A 12,428-nucleotide genomic window follows, 5' to 3' on the forward strand; every position below is an offset into this window, starting at 1 on the left:
TTCAAGTTATCCCTCAAAACTTAAATATTCTTTTTTTTTCTTCATTTAGTCTCTACTGAAAACAGGCTGTTTGCGTTTTATTGAAATGCAAAATATTAATTTATCATCTTGCAGTACTGTAGTTTCAACATGTCAAACAGTGAAAACACTTCCTGTCCATTTTCTGTCCAAAACAGCAGTAATTAAAAGATATACCAAGCTGTAGACAGGCACACAGAGAGAAGTTTTGCACCAATGTCGAATTCAAAGATTCAAAGCTGAGGCCATAAAGGGATGCACAGGGTCAGGAAGAGCTCTCAGGCCGCAGCATTAAAACCTTGACTTATTAGTTATCAAATACCCAGTGTTGGGCAAGTTACTTTGAAATAGTAATTCAATTATAGTTACTAGTTACTTCTTCAAAAAAGTAACTGAGTTAGTAACTGAGTTACAATATTCTAAAAGTAATTAATTACTTGGAAAAGTAACTATTACGTTACTTAAAAAAAAAACAAAGAACGTTTAACCCTCTGGCGTCCAGGGTATAATTGGCCATTTTTTTACTACTCTTGATTTTCTCTCCACATTTTACCTTTAAAAACTATTTACTTTGCCTTGTTTGGTATCATCCTTTTTAGCGCAACCTCACGTGCCTGAATTTACTGTTATGTTCTCATTTTGTCATACTGTATAACCAGAATTGATCTAAAATCAGACAAAAAACATAAAATCACAGTAGAAAAAGTTATATTTTTACTGTAACAACCATAAACATGTTTAATGAATCATATTTCATAACTTCAAATGCAAATATTAATTGTCAATTTTAAAATCCTATGCACAAGTTTTGCAAACAACAAAGTTATTTGCATCCATTTACCTTTTACCCTTTTTTTAAATAACCATTTCAAACTATTTAAAGAACAATCAGCTGTTCTGCATTCAGTAAGATGCCACATAAATTATTTGTGCCACTCCAAAAAAATCATTTCTGTCCACTATAAAGGAGAACATCACAGCCTGATACCTGCAGGTCTGACAGCAGCAGGTGTATCACCTCCGTTTCTACCTGGAGACAGCAGTCGCCTCATTGTTCTGACACACAACACAAAACTATCCACAACACTACACACTAACTACACAAGACAACACATTAACCACACACTCCAAACACGCTAAACATCACAAATCTCACATCTCAAAACTCGCTCTCTCTCTTTTTCTGCTCTCTCTCTTTCTCTTTCTCTCTCTCCCTCTCTCTTTCTCTCTCTCCCTCTCTCTTTCTCTCGCCGTCACTCCTAAAACTTTTTTTTGTTTTGTTTTATTGCTCATAAGCAGAGAGTGCTTGCTAGCGCTAACATGAGGAAAAAATTGATGAAAAAACGCAGCGTATATATTGTTTATCATGACTCTGGTTTTACGTGGCCTATCAACACAATTTAAAAACTGGCACCTTGTTGCTTTGTCTTTAAGTGGTCATGTGATTGACTTACCACGACTACTTTATTCTTCCTCAGTCAAACAGCAGCACTCATGCGATTGTTTTGCCTCCTTAGCTCCAGGTGTTGTGCTAGACAGTGATCGTGATTACCATCCGCGGGAGCGCGCAGCTGCTTAAAGCTGTAGCGTCCAGATTACTTACAGCTACTTCCGTGCAACTGATATAACATGCGGTAAGCTGAACACAGCTTCAACCGTCTGTTTGTTGAAAAATAGTAACGGACCGCGTTTCCTTGTTAGTAACTGTAACGCCGTTGTAACGATAGGAATAGTAATTAGTTAGATTACTCGTTACTGAAAAAAGTAACGCCGTTAGTAACGCCGTTACTTGTAACGCCGTTATTCCCATCACTGCAAATACCTAAAGTGTGCCAAGAAAACAAGCTGCAGCCACCTACTGACTTCAAATTATGAGTCTTAGAGACTGCTTATGAACTACTGATCTTTTATGAACACTTCAGAACAGAGGTTTAGCTGGGATTTGGGATTTGGGATAACGAAGTTTGTAGCAGTGAAGTAGTGAAACATGGAAAAAATGACCAAGTCAGTAAATCTGCTTTCAATATCTTGTCTCTGTGTTTGGTGTGTCCTTCCTCTCTTTCCGGTCTGTCATAACTCAGAGTCTGTTTCTCTGCAGTGTCAGAGTCAAGCCCACAAGTCTTAGTCTGACTCTCGGTCTGTTACTTCCTGTTTTATTTTGATAGTCTCTCTTCCTGTGATCACTGTTTTCTGAAACCAAACCCAAAGAAAAACCCAAAGAAAGAAACAAAAAAAGCAACATTTTACAACTTCAACCTAAAGCGCTCTATCTATGCAAGATAGCACGGGGTGCTGTGTAGGAGTAAAGTCAGTTTCAGAAATGCTTCCTCTGTCTCTTTAGTGAGTAGCTAGTTCCAACTGTTTCCACCTGTTTTCCTTCCTCTAGTTATTCTGTGTGCATTTATATCATAATATTATATCATATTATATCATAACAGAAAATAACATAATGGGAATATGAGATGAAGTCTAGAAAAAGAACAAGGGAACCTGAGAGTAGAAAGTAGAAGTAGAAAACGATAATTATTAAACCTAAAGACTAAACTTAGAGCATCAAACCATTGCCTGTAACTGGGAAATAAATAGAGAGGAAATACATCAAGGTGAACACTAAACAGCAAATAAACTAAGAATCAAATGGAACACAATTAAAGATAAAGAAGAAATACAAAATACTGGGTCAAAGACCCAGGAACATGGCACATGTTATGTTAAAAACTTTACATTCTACATCATTTTGTAATGTGAGCTGACGTCTTTTGGGCCTAACAAAGTACATCTCTCATAAATGTTGTTTCCAACAAATGTACAAGCTACTATCATCCATCCAGAGGTGCGGCTTCGTAGCTTAAAAAGCCATACTAAAAAATTTTTGACAGATTTTTGAGCGCTGTGTACCACATAAAATCGGTTTGAGGTCAGTAAGCACAACCAGAATTCATACATTAGGCGCACCGGATTATAAGGTGCATTGTTGATTTTTGAGAAAATTAAAGGATTTTAAGTGCACCTTATAGTGCGGAAAATACGGTAGCAGTGAGATATTGTAGAAACCTGATAACACAGTTGTCAATAACAGAAATTGAGTTTTGAAGTGATCAAAATATATAGAGAGCATATATGCGTAAAAGGGAACCGTTTGGTTTTACAAGTATCTAGAGAAATCTTGTTTGCCATTTCTCATAAGACATTTGTCACATTTGAGCCCACTGATCACACTATAGAGGACACATACTGATACAATTACTATTTCTGGCAATAATAATGATTAACATGAGCAGCAAAAAGCTGTCATCAAGACAGCGAGAGACTTTGACTGTGTTTTGTAAATAATTGCCGTTTTACACATTCAGAATACACAGAGCAACATTATCACATTTCACATTCATACTGTGCAACTATTAAATACTTTTTACTTCTGCTTTTTACTTTCATCTATGGAATAGATGTGAACTTTGACTACTGCTGTGTGTATTGCATGGTAAATTTAGCTGATCTGTTTGTTTGATTGAATCAAAGTTGATAAAAGTGTGAACAGTAACAATAAAACTAATGCAATGAGATGAAAGATACTAAACATATTTTTTATTCTCTCTCTTCTTCCTCTGTAATTCATTTTGCATAATATTATGTGTAAAGAAGCAGGTAGATGTGTGCCTTGCTGTGGGAGAGGACGGGCTGAATGTGCTTATTTAGCCCACTAGATCAAGGTACTTACAAATTATATTGGGCAATTAACTTAAATTTGTTTTTTTGGGGGCGGGGGGGATCCCACTGATGATGCTGAAGTCTGAAAAACTGACAAAAACACACGTATCAAATATGATACGTAGGCCAGGGGTGTTCGGCTCCAGGCCTCAAGGGCCGGTGTCCTGCAGGTTTTAGATGTGTCTTTGATCCAACACAGCTGATTTGAATGGCTAAATGACTTCCTCAACATGACTTGAAGTTCTCCAGAAGCCTGGTAATGAACTAATCATTTGATTCAGGTTTGTTGACCCAGGGTGAGATCTAAAACCTGCAGGACACCGGCCCTTGAGGCCTGGAGTTAGACACCCCTGCACTAGGTATTAAGGCATTAAACTTATATGCACCAGTGAAAAAATTACTGGATTTCAAGCTGACCACAGCAGCCAGGCTCAGAGGAGCGCTGATTTACACAGAAACAGAGAAACAATATCATCATTAATGCATTTCTTGTTCCCTTTTTTGTTTTTGCTTTCAGTTTAAACAACTACAGACAAGTATCTGGCTCTTTGACTGCTCAGTACTTGACTTTGAAATGTGTAGTGTGCTCTTTTATTATGATTTTTATTTATTTATTTGTTATAACTGAAAAAAATATTGATGAAAGCATTGTGTGGGAAAAAAGTAAAAATACAAAAAAACAAATGGAAATCTGAAAGGCACTAAAGCCTGCAAGGAACTTAAAGAGACAAAAAAAGCCAGATGATAATTCGTATAACGATAATGTGATTATAGTTATTATTACAAGTGTTTCAGGGGAAGAAACATTGCCTATTCTTTTGGACAAGAGAAAATGAACAATTTTACTGTGACTTCACCACAGTACTGTAAGCTGACCTCTTTACCCTGCACAAAATTAGCATTTTCATGCAACGCCTTAACAACACAACATCAGTATACTTGGTTTGTTTTCACAATGCAATGTTTCAAAACATGAAAATACATAATTTATCAAAACACATCATATACAGATCCAATATGTGATTAAAAGTGATGATTTTACATGTAACTAAATCTGCAATTTGTCAAGTCTCACTGAGCAGCAGTTATGTTTAAATATAACCTCTCTTCTTCCTCTCCTGCTTTTCTTACATCTTTATCTCTGACTAAAGTTATCTGGCAATCAATTATCTCCCCTGTGAAATACAGTAGCTATACCTCTAGCTAGCAACACACTGTGCAACAACTGCACACAAACAGTTTATGTGTTTGCTGATGTTTGTTGAGCCATGTTGTATTTGAAAATATCAGACCGTTAGAAAAATATTACTTCCTTTATGCTCACTCTTCTTCTGTAGCTAGATACAGAAGTACGGCTGCTACAAGTTATGGAGATCTGCACTTGTTGCGGTGTTGTGCCAAACCTGCCCACTTTAACCCCCGAAGTATAAAAGCTATTAATGATACCATTTAACCTAAAGTAACAAGTCTGTTTGAAAATGTAAGGAATAGAAAGTACAGTTTTCTTAAAAATGTAAAGAGTAAAAGTTGTTAGAAAAATAAATACTTCACAAAAGATGTCTGTGAAGGTTCTCAGTCATCCAGGTCATCGTAGTCGAAGGAGTTTGCAAAGAAAAGCGTCTGGACTTAAGCAACTTAAAGAAGTCCAGACGCTTTTCTTTGCAAACTCCTTCGACTACTTCACAAAAGATACCTGTTACTGTGGGAACTGATGAAGTATCTGTACTTTGTTACTTCCCATATGTATTCCTTTTTCATCATCATGTCATGTTTTCCCATGGGACCCAGCAGAAGTGAAAGTCATTCTAGAAGCAAGTATTGCAACTTGGCCACTGCAGATGCATGAAAAAGAAAAACTTTTGAGAAGGTCTGAGTTTACTCTTATGTTGGATTCCTCTTTTTAAATGGCTGAATTATTATTCATTGAGGTATTGGGTCAGGTATAATTTCTACATGCTAAAAAATATGTACTTTCAGGAAACGGGGATGAGTTTCTAGAATCAGGTACTTCACATGTGTCAGGTGAAGGCTCAGATCCTTCTGAACCATCCATGGAGCCAACATAAGGCACTAAAACATCTTTCACAGCTACAGCTGCTAACTGGTTTTAGTCAAGGGAACCTGAATGATACTTTTCAGTGAAAGGAACATTAGAGTCCAGTAGGTTGTACATAAGGAACATGTCTTGAACAACACCAGACTCTCCCATACAGTTCAGTTTCCACGAATCATCACTTAGTCTTCCTTTCTAAAGTCAGTGTGGTAATGCAGTGTTGACAAATGTGGCTCAGACAAGAAGTGGCCTGATGCCTGACTGCATGTCTGAATTCCATTAACCAGTTCCTTTTTCACCAGAAAAAACAACATTAAAGTTCAGAGAAATGAGATGATGATGAGATAGCCTTTATTTGTCAGTTGCAGGTCCTCTGATTTAGAAGAACTACAGACCTCACTATCTATAGTTGAAGTTGACTAAGCAACAAATAAATCCATCCAATTCCTCAGTCTACAATGATCCAAAACTGATCCAGTTTTAGATCATTTGACAATGATCCAAAACGCACGGCCAAGGCAACAAAGACTGGCCCAAGGATTGGATCAAGAACAAGGTCTTGGAGTAGCCTAGCCAGTTTCTAGACCTTAATCCCATAAAAAATCTGTGGGGGGAGCTGAAGGTTTGAGGCGCCAAACATCAGCCCCAAAACATTAATGACTTGGAGAGGATCTGCAAAGAGGAGTGGGAAAAAATTCCCCCTGAGATGTGTGGCCAGCTAAAACACATCTTGTAGTTGGCCTTGTCGTTTTGTCCTGTAGTTGGACGAGAGGACGAGGACGAGGCTCCATTTCCATTTATTGTTTGTCTGTTTCACTGAATGGAACTGGAGCCTCATCGTCACATCTCGCTATATACTATTCTGTATATAGCAGACATGACAACAAAGTTTACTTTGACTTTGACTATTAGATAGATATGAAACCAACCACTGCAGCACAGCATCTATAATACCTTAACAATTGTTCTAATAGAATATTTGGTCAACAGTTTCGAAAGCTGCACTTGAGGTCTAGCAGGACAAGGACAGAGATGAGTCCACTGTCAATGGCCAAAGGAAAAACTTCACTAAAGCTGTTTGTGTACTTTGATGAGCTCTGAAACCTGACTGAAACTCTTCAAATAAGCCATTGCTCTACAGATGATCTGTTAGCTGTTTGACAGCTACAATTCTCTGAGCTGGACAGAGCCATAGAAGTTCTTTAACCCATCCTGCTGATGGAGGAACAGGATGAGCAATGTCAGAGCCTTAAAAAATGAACTCCAGCAGCGACTGGTGTGAATGTCTGTATTTAAACAATCAGAAATGGACTTCATGAGCGTGGTCTGAGGGTCCAGTGTTCTTTAGTGGTGGTGGGTCAGTGATGGTCTGGGGAGGCCTATCCATGGAGGAAAGTACATAACACTAAAGGCTTGGCAAGCCCACCCTTTCTGCCATTAGGTATCAGGCATCCTGATACCTGTGGGAGGACATTCTATAGGACACCATTCATTGTCTCATCAAAAGCATGCTCTGACATGCAGGTATGCATACGCGCTGGGGGAATAAAAACCGCTACAATTTGTAATGCTGCAAAGAAATTTCAGCTGAATGGACTAACCTGCCAATTTTTTTTTTATTTCTCACATTACCCAATCCATAACAGTATAGATATTCAGCATTTTTTTTTTTCGTTGAGCTCTGATGTGTGTATGTTCTAGTAAAGAACTAAATTTCAGGAAATGAGGAAATGAAAGAATTGCTCCACCCCTGTCGTGCAGCTGCAGTGGGTTCCAGGTTTGGTCTCAGGGGACGCTGACACGGATCTGACCCTGAATTGACGACTTAACTGTGTATGGCATGTAGCAGAGGCAGGCAGCTGAAAAGCTGCTGCAACTGTCAATAAAATATCAATAAAAATCAATAAAAAACAAACATTCAACATGCAGTGCTGTACGTTATTGTATAACAGGAACCTCAGCCCCATCAATAGCTATAACCAGTCAGTGGTCTGAGTCACAAACTAACATCTGGTGCTGTGGTTACAAATGGAGAAGCATAACCTGATCCTTACAGTTGCATTCATTGCCACTGCAGTCACACTTGGCTTAATTCTTGAAATTTTATAGTCCAACTTCCACAACTGGGTGTATGTTGTATATTGCTAAATTTTACTACAAAAACTTAAGCTAAGGGGGTTTAAAGTTGGGGATAATTTCTAGGAAACAAAATGCAATGTAATGTCCATGACCTGATTACAACACAAAAACATGGTGCATGTTTACTTTCAGCTTACCTTTGGATTTTGTGGACCTCCTCTTCTTACAAAAAATCAGCAAAGCCACCAATAAGATGGTGATCATATAAACTGGAATCTGAACCAAATAAGGCAGCATCCCAGCTGGAGCTTAACAGAACAAATATAAGTCCTCTAGCCTAAAAGTTAACTCATTTAACAGTAAAGTTGAACACAAATAATGCAATGTGCATGTGATAACCGAAAAATAAAAAATACAATTAAATACAAAATGATAATCATAAGTTACACTTATTTAAATCACATATTTACTAGATTAAATCATGTTAAAGTCCTAGAATATAATGTATGTTTTTCTGTTGGGTCCCTGATAATTCAGTACTTCTATCTATTACTTACTATACTTTGACCTATTATGGATTTTACTTTAAAAAAATCATATATGTAGTTCTAGACCCTTTCCCCTCCTATTCTTCTCTAAAAAATAAATATCCTTCAACAGATGTGCCATTCATGGAGGTGCATATGACAGTGGCTCAGAATCTCATCTCTGCTTTTTGCAGATTATGTGGTTCTGTTGGCTTCATCGGGTGACGGCCTCCAGCTCCCACTGGAGTGCTGCACAGCTGAGTGTGAAGCTGCAGGAATGAGAATTAGCACCTCCAAATTTGAGATCATGGGCCTCAGCCAGAAAAGGGTTTGAGCTACTCCTGGTCAGGAATGACTTCCTACCCCAAGTGGAGTTTAAGTATCTTGGGGTCTTGTTCACACATGAGGGGAGATGGAAGCAGGAGATCGACAGGTGGATTGGTGCTGCAGCTGCAGTGATGCTGTACCGGTTCAGGCATCCGACAAGGCGCCTCCTGAGTGAGGTGTTCCGGACATGTCATACCAGGAGGAGGCCCCAGGGCAGACCCAGGACACACTGGAGAGATTATATCTCTTGGCTGGCCTGGGCTTCCCCCCAGACAAGCTGGTGGAGGTGGTTGGGGAGAGTGAGGTCAGGGTCTCTCTGCTCAGGCTGCTGCCCCTGTGACATAGGCCCTTTCTTCAAAGAAATCACACCCATACACCCCACAACGCACAGTCCCTAGCACACACACACACACACACACACACACGTACACTTTTTGGAGTTCATGTAATCACAATTGTTATTCATTTATTGCCTTTTGTCACAGTGTAGAGTACCACCTTCTCTAACTGTAATAACACCTAAACACTTATTTCCATTTCTACTGTCTAAAAAACTTGTTCTAACGCTAAGGACAATAAAATGATTTTCTGAAGACAACCTTTATTTTGCTAGAAAGCAATAAAACAATATCCAGATGATGTTGAAAATGTTTCTATGTCTCCGATGTTGGCATAACTTTCCTTTAATCTTTTTTTTATTCTTGCTTCCCTTTTTGAAGCAGGCGGGTGGGGCTGTTAGCTTTGGGTCTCCCAGACACACCTGTGGAGCATCAGGCAGCTATTTAAGGAGCGGCGTTGCAGACGTCCGGTGTTGGAGTATTTTCTCAGGCACAAGCGGAAACGAGTCAGTCGTTCTTTGTGTGTAAATTCTGCAACAAAGTATTTATAGGATTCAATGCCAACTTGCTTCACAGTCAATCCAGCCGTCCACAGCTAAAGACCTCTTCCATGCTCGCCATCTTCCCTTACCGTGCTTCCTCGAATCGACTCCCTTTGCATGCCTACACTGTCATTGACCCACACCAGCCCTGCCTCAGCCACTAGCTCCACCCCGTCCAAGTCCTCAGTAAACGTGTGACAAGTAAGCTGTCCAATTTTATTCTTTGCATAATGGTCTTCCTCTCATTGTTGCCCATTTATTATAACCTCTTCTCTCTCCCACTGCCCATAGAATGCTCCAGTGACTCTGTCAGCAGGCTCCCGCATCCCCATATTGAGTTTGTATTATTTCTCACTGTAAAAACAATATATTTTACTACTACCAAGTAGTGAAATTTTGATCATTCTTACTCACATAAGCCAGGCACAAAGACCTTTTACCATTTTTTAGCTACGATGTAGAGGCAGCGGGGGGGGGGGGAGCAATCTCTTCCCTGTTCTTCGCTAGGTCACACAGCAGAGCACTGAGTTTCGCTTCATCCACAATAATAAAGCATATTTACAAAAGTATTCACTCACCCATCCAGATGTTTGAATTCAGGTCTGTAAAATCAAACATCTAGGCATGCACACTGCTTCCTTTGTAAAAGAATATGAAAGAAATTTGCTCAACACTAAATATTCCAGTCAACTGTATTACTTTCATGTAAATAAAATCTTCAGTTATCAGACCAGGCAGATAGAAAGGAAAAAAAACATCAAACAAATCCTTCGTTTTGTTTTCTTCTTGCACACTTATGAGGCAATCAGCTGATTTAAGTTCATGTGCTGAGAGATGGGAAATGGTGAAGCAGTTTATAATTTTCCAGGAGTGGAAATATGAACACACTATTTCTTTCCTTCTTTCATTCATTTTTTTAATTGCACAAAAGGACAAGAAGACAATGATGAAATAGAAACTGTGTCCAGGACAGAAACAAATACTATTATCATACCTTCAGCTTTGCAAGCATCTGCACTGACAGTTTGCTCACACAAAGCTAGTAGAACCAGATACTTCCTCTGGATGGCATCATCTTGGCCTCCTGAAACACTGTGATGAAACATTGACGAGTGAGGACTCATTTTTGACCAGGCGATGTCCTTCAGTGTGTATATTAAACAAAGATGTTGGACTGTTTTTCTTGCATCTGTGCATTATAGCGACTCAGAGTGATGCTAAAAAACTAGTTAATGCATTTATTATTTCTAGGCTGGACTATTTTGTATCACAGTAGATTTGTTTTCTTTGTGGACATGCTATAGTCAGCTGACCTGTGACCTGTTTTGTTCTGAGGTTTACTGCTCTTTGTGGATTTAAGCCAATTAAAGTAATATAACACTGTTACATGACTCTTTCTGGCTGCTTTACAACCACAATAAATGTGGAATTTGGCAAGTGTAACATCATGGGCTGAAATTCAAATTAATGACGCCTTCTAGAGGCAAGTCCTGATACTCAGCACACATACTAAAACATATGAGCACTTATTTGTTATTTTCATACATTATCTACATCAATTTTCATTTAAATATCAAAAATTGCATGTATTGAATATCCAATCAAATCTGACTTTGCACACAAGCAATGAAGTTATACATCGTATTGATTTAAGTTCTGCTGCTTACTTTCAAATGCCTAAACAACCTTCCCCCTGACTATCTCACCGACCTCCTCACTCTCTATACTCCCAGCCGTTCTTTACGATCTTCTGGTCAGTTACTTCTGGCCCAGCCCAGGCACCGTCTGAAGACTAGGGGTGATCGTGCTTTTGCCTCTGTAGCACCAAACCTCTGGAATAGTCTTCCTGTTACCATTCGTGCCTCTGACTCCATTCAATCTTTTAAAGTGCGCTTGAAAACTTACCTATTCAACCTGGCTTTTCCGACTCGCTAATTCTCACCGCTCATTAATTGCTGTATCCCTGCTCATTTCTCTGGATAATCATGATTTCTCCCTATCTCTACTTACTAATGCTTTTTTGTTTTCTCTATTTTCTCTATTTTACCTTGTTTTAATGACTTACTGTTCAGTGTAATCATTTACCGTCATTCCTTACTGTGAAGCACTTTGGTGTACCCCCTGGGTTTAAACGTGCTATATAAATAAAATTGTATTGTGTCTACAACCATTTATATGGTTACAAAAATCTTCCACAAATACCAATTCAGAATTCTTTCAGAGCCATGTCTTCCTTTTATAATGTCTCTTTGTGCTATCAGGACCTAACATGGCAGTGATTGTGGATATCACAGTCTGTCATTCACCAGTACAACATAGCCCGCCTCTGCAAACCAACCCAACTAGCACATATTCCACAATAAACTCTGAACATCATGGAATTATTATCTTTAAAGTTGTTTTCAAAGACATTTCTCAGTTTGAAAGAAACCTTAATATAAAGCATATGTGGTCAAGTTGAAAAGAATCTAAATTAATTCAGAACAATACATTAAATTTCCAGAGCATCAAATGTCACACTGTAAAAAAGAAAATGTTGAGAAAACGTAAAATTTCAAGGCAACATGATGCAAGAGATTTTTGAGTTTTCTCAACTTTTGCCAACTGCTGTTGACTCAACTAAGATTTACAAGTTCTGCCAACTTGGATCTCCTTGTTCACCTAATTAGGATAATCCTGGAAGTCTAACGAAGAAATTCTGGTTTCAATGCCATGTATTTCTGCCTTCACCAAACACAGATATTCTTGTTGAGTAATCATACAATTCTTACTCCAGTGAGTTGAAAATTTACCTATATAAACAAAGGAAAATGTATGTTGTTATTATACTTGAAAA

At 38.5% G+C, this 12,428-nt stretch overlaps 1 protein-coding gene across 1 annotated transcript in view; it reads right to left on the bottom strand.

Moving 5' to 3' along the window:
- Positions 1-12,428, bottom strand: part of LOC102079644 (deleted in malignant brain tumors 1 protein) — a 75,774-nt gene that overhangs the window by 22,317 nt on the left and 41,029 nt on the right. The gene's annotated exons all lie outside the window — the stretch shown is intronic.

Source organism: Oreochromis niloticus, linkage group LG20 (assembly GCF_001858045.2).
Source record: "Oreochromis niloticus isolate F11D_XX linkage group LG20, O_niloticus_UMD_NMBU, whole genome shotgun sequence".
NCBI lineage: Eukaryota > Metazoa > Chordata > Actinopteri > Cichliformes > Cichlidae > Oreochromis > Oreochromis niloticus.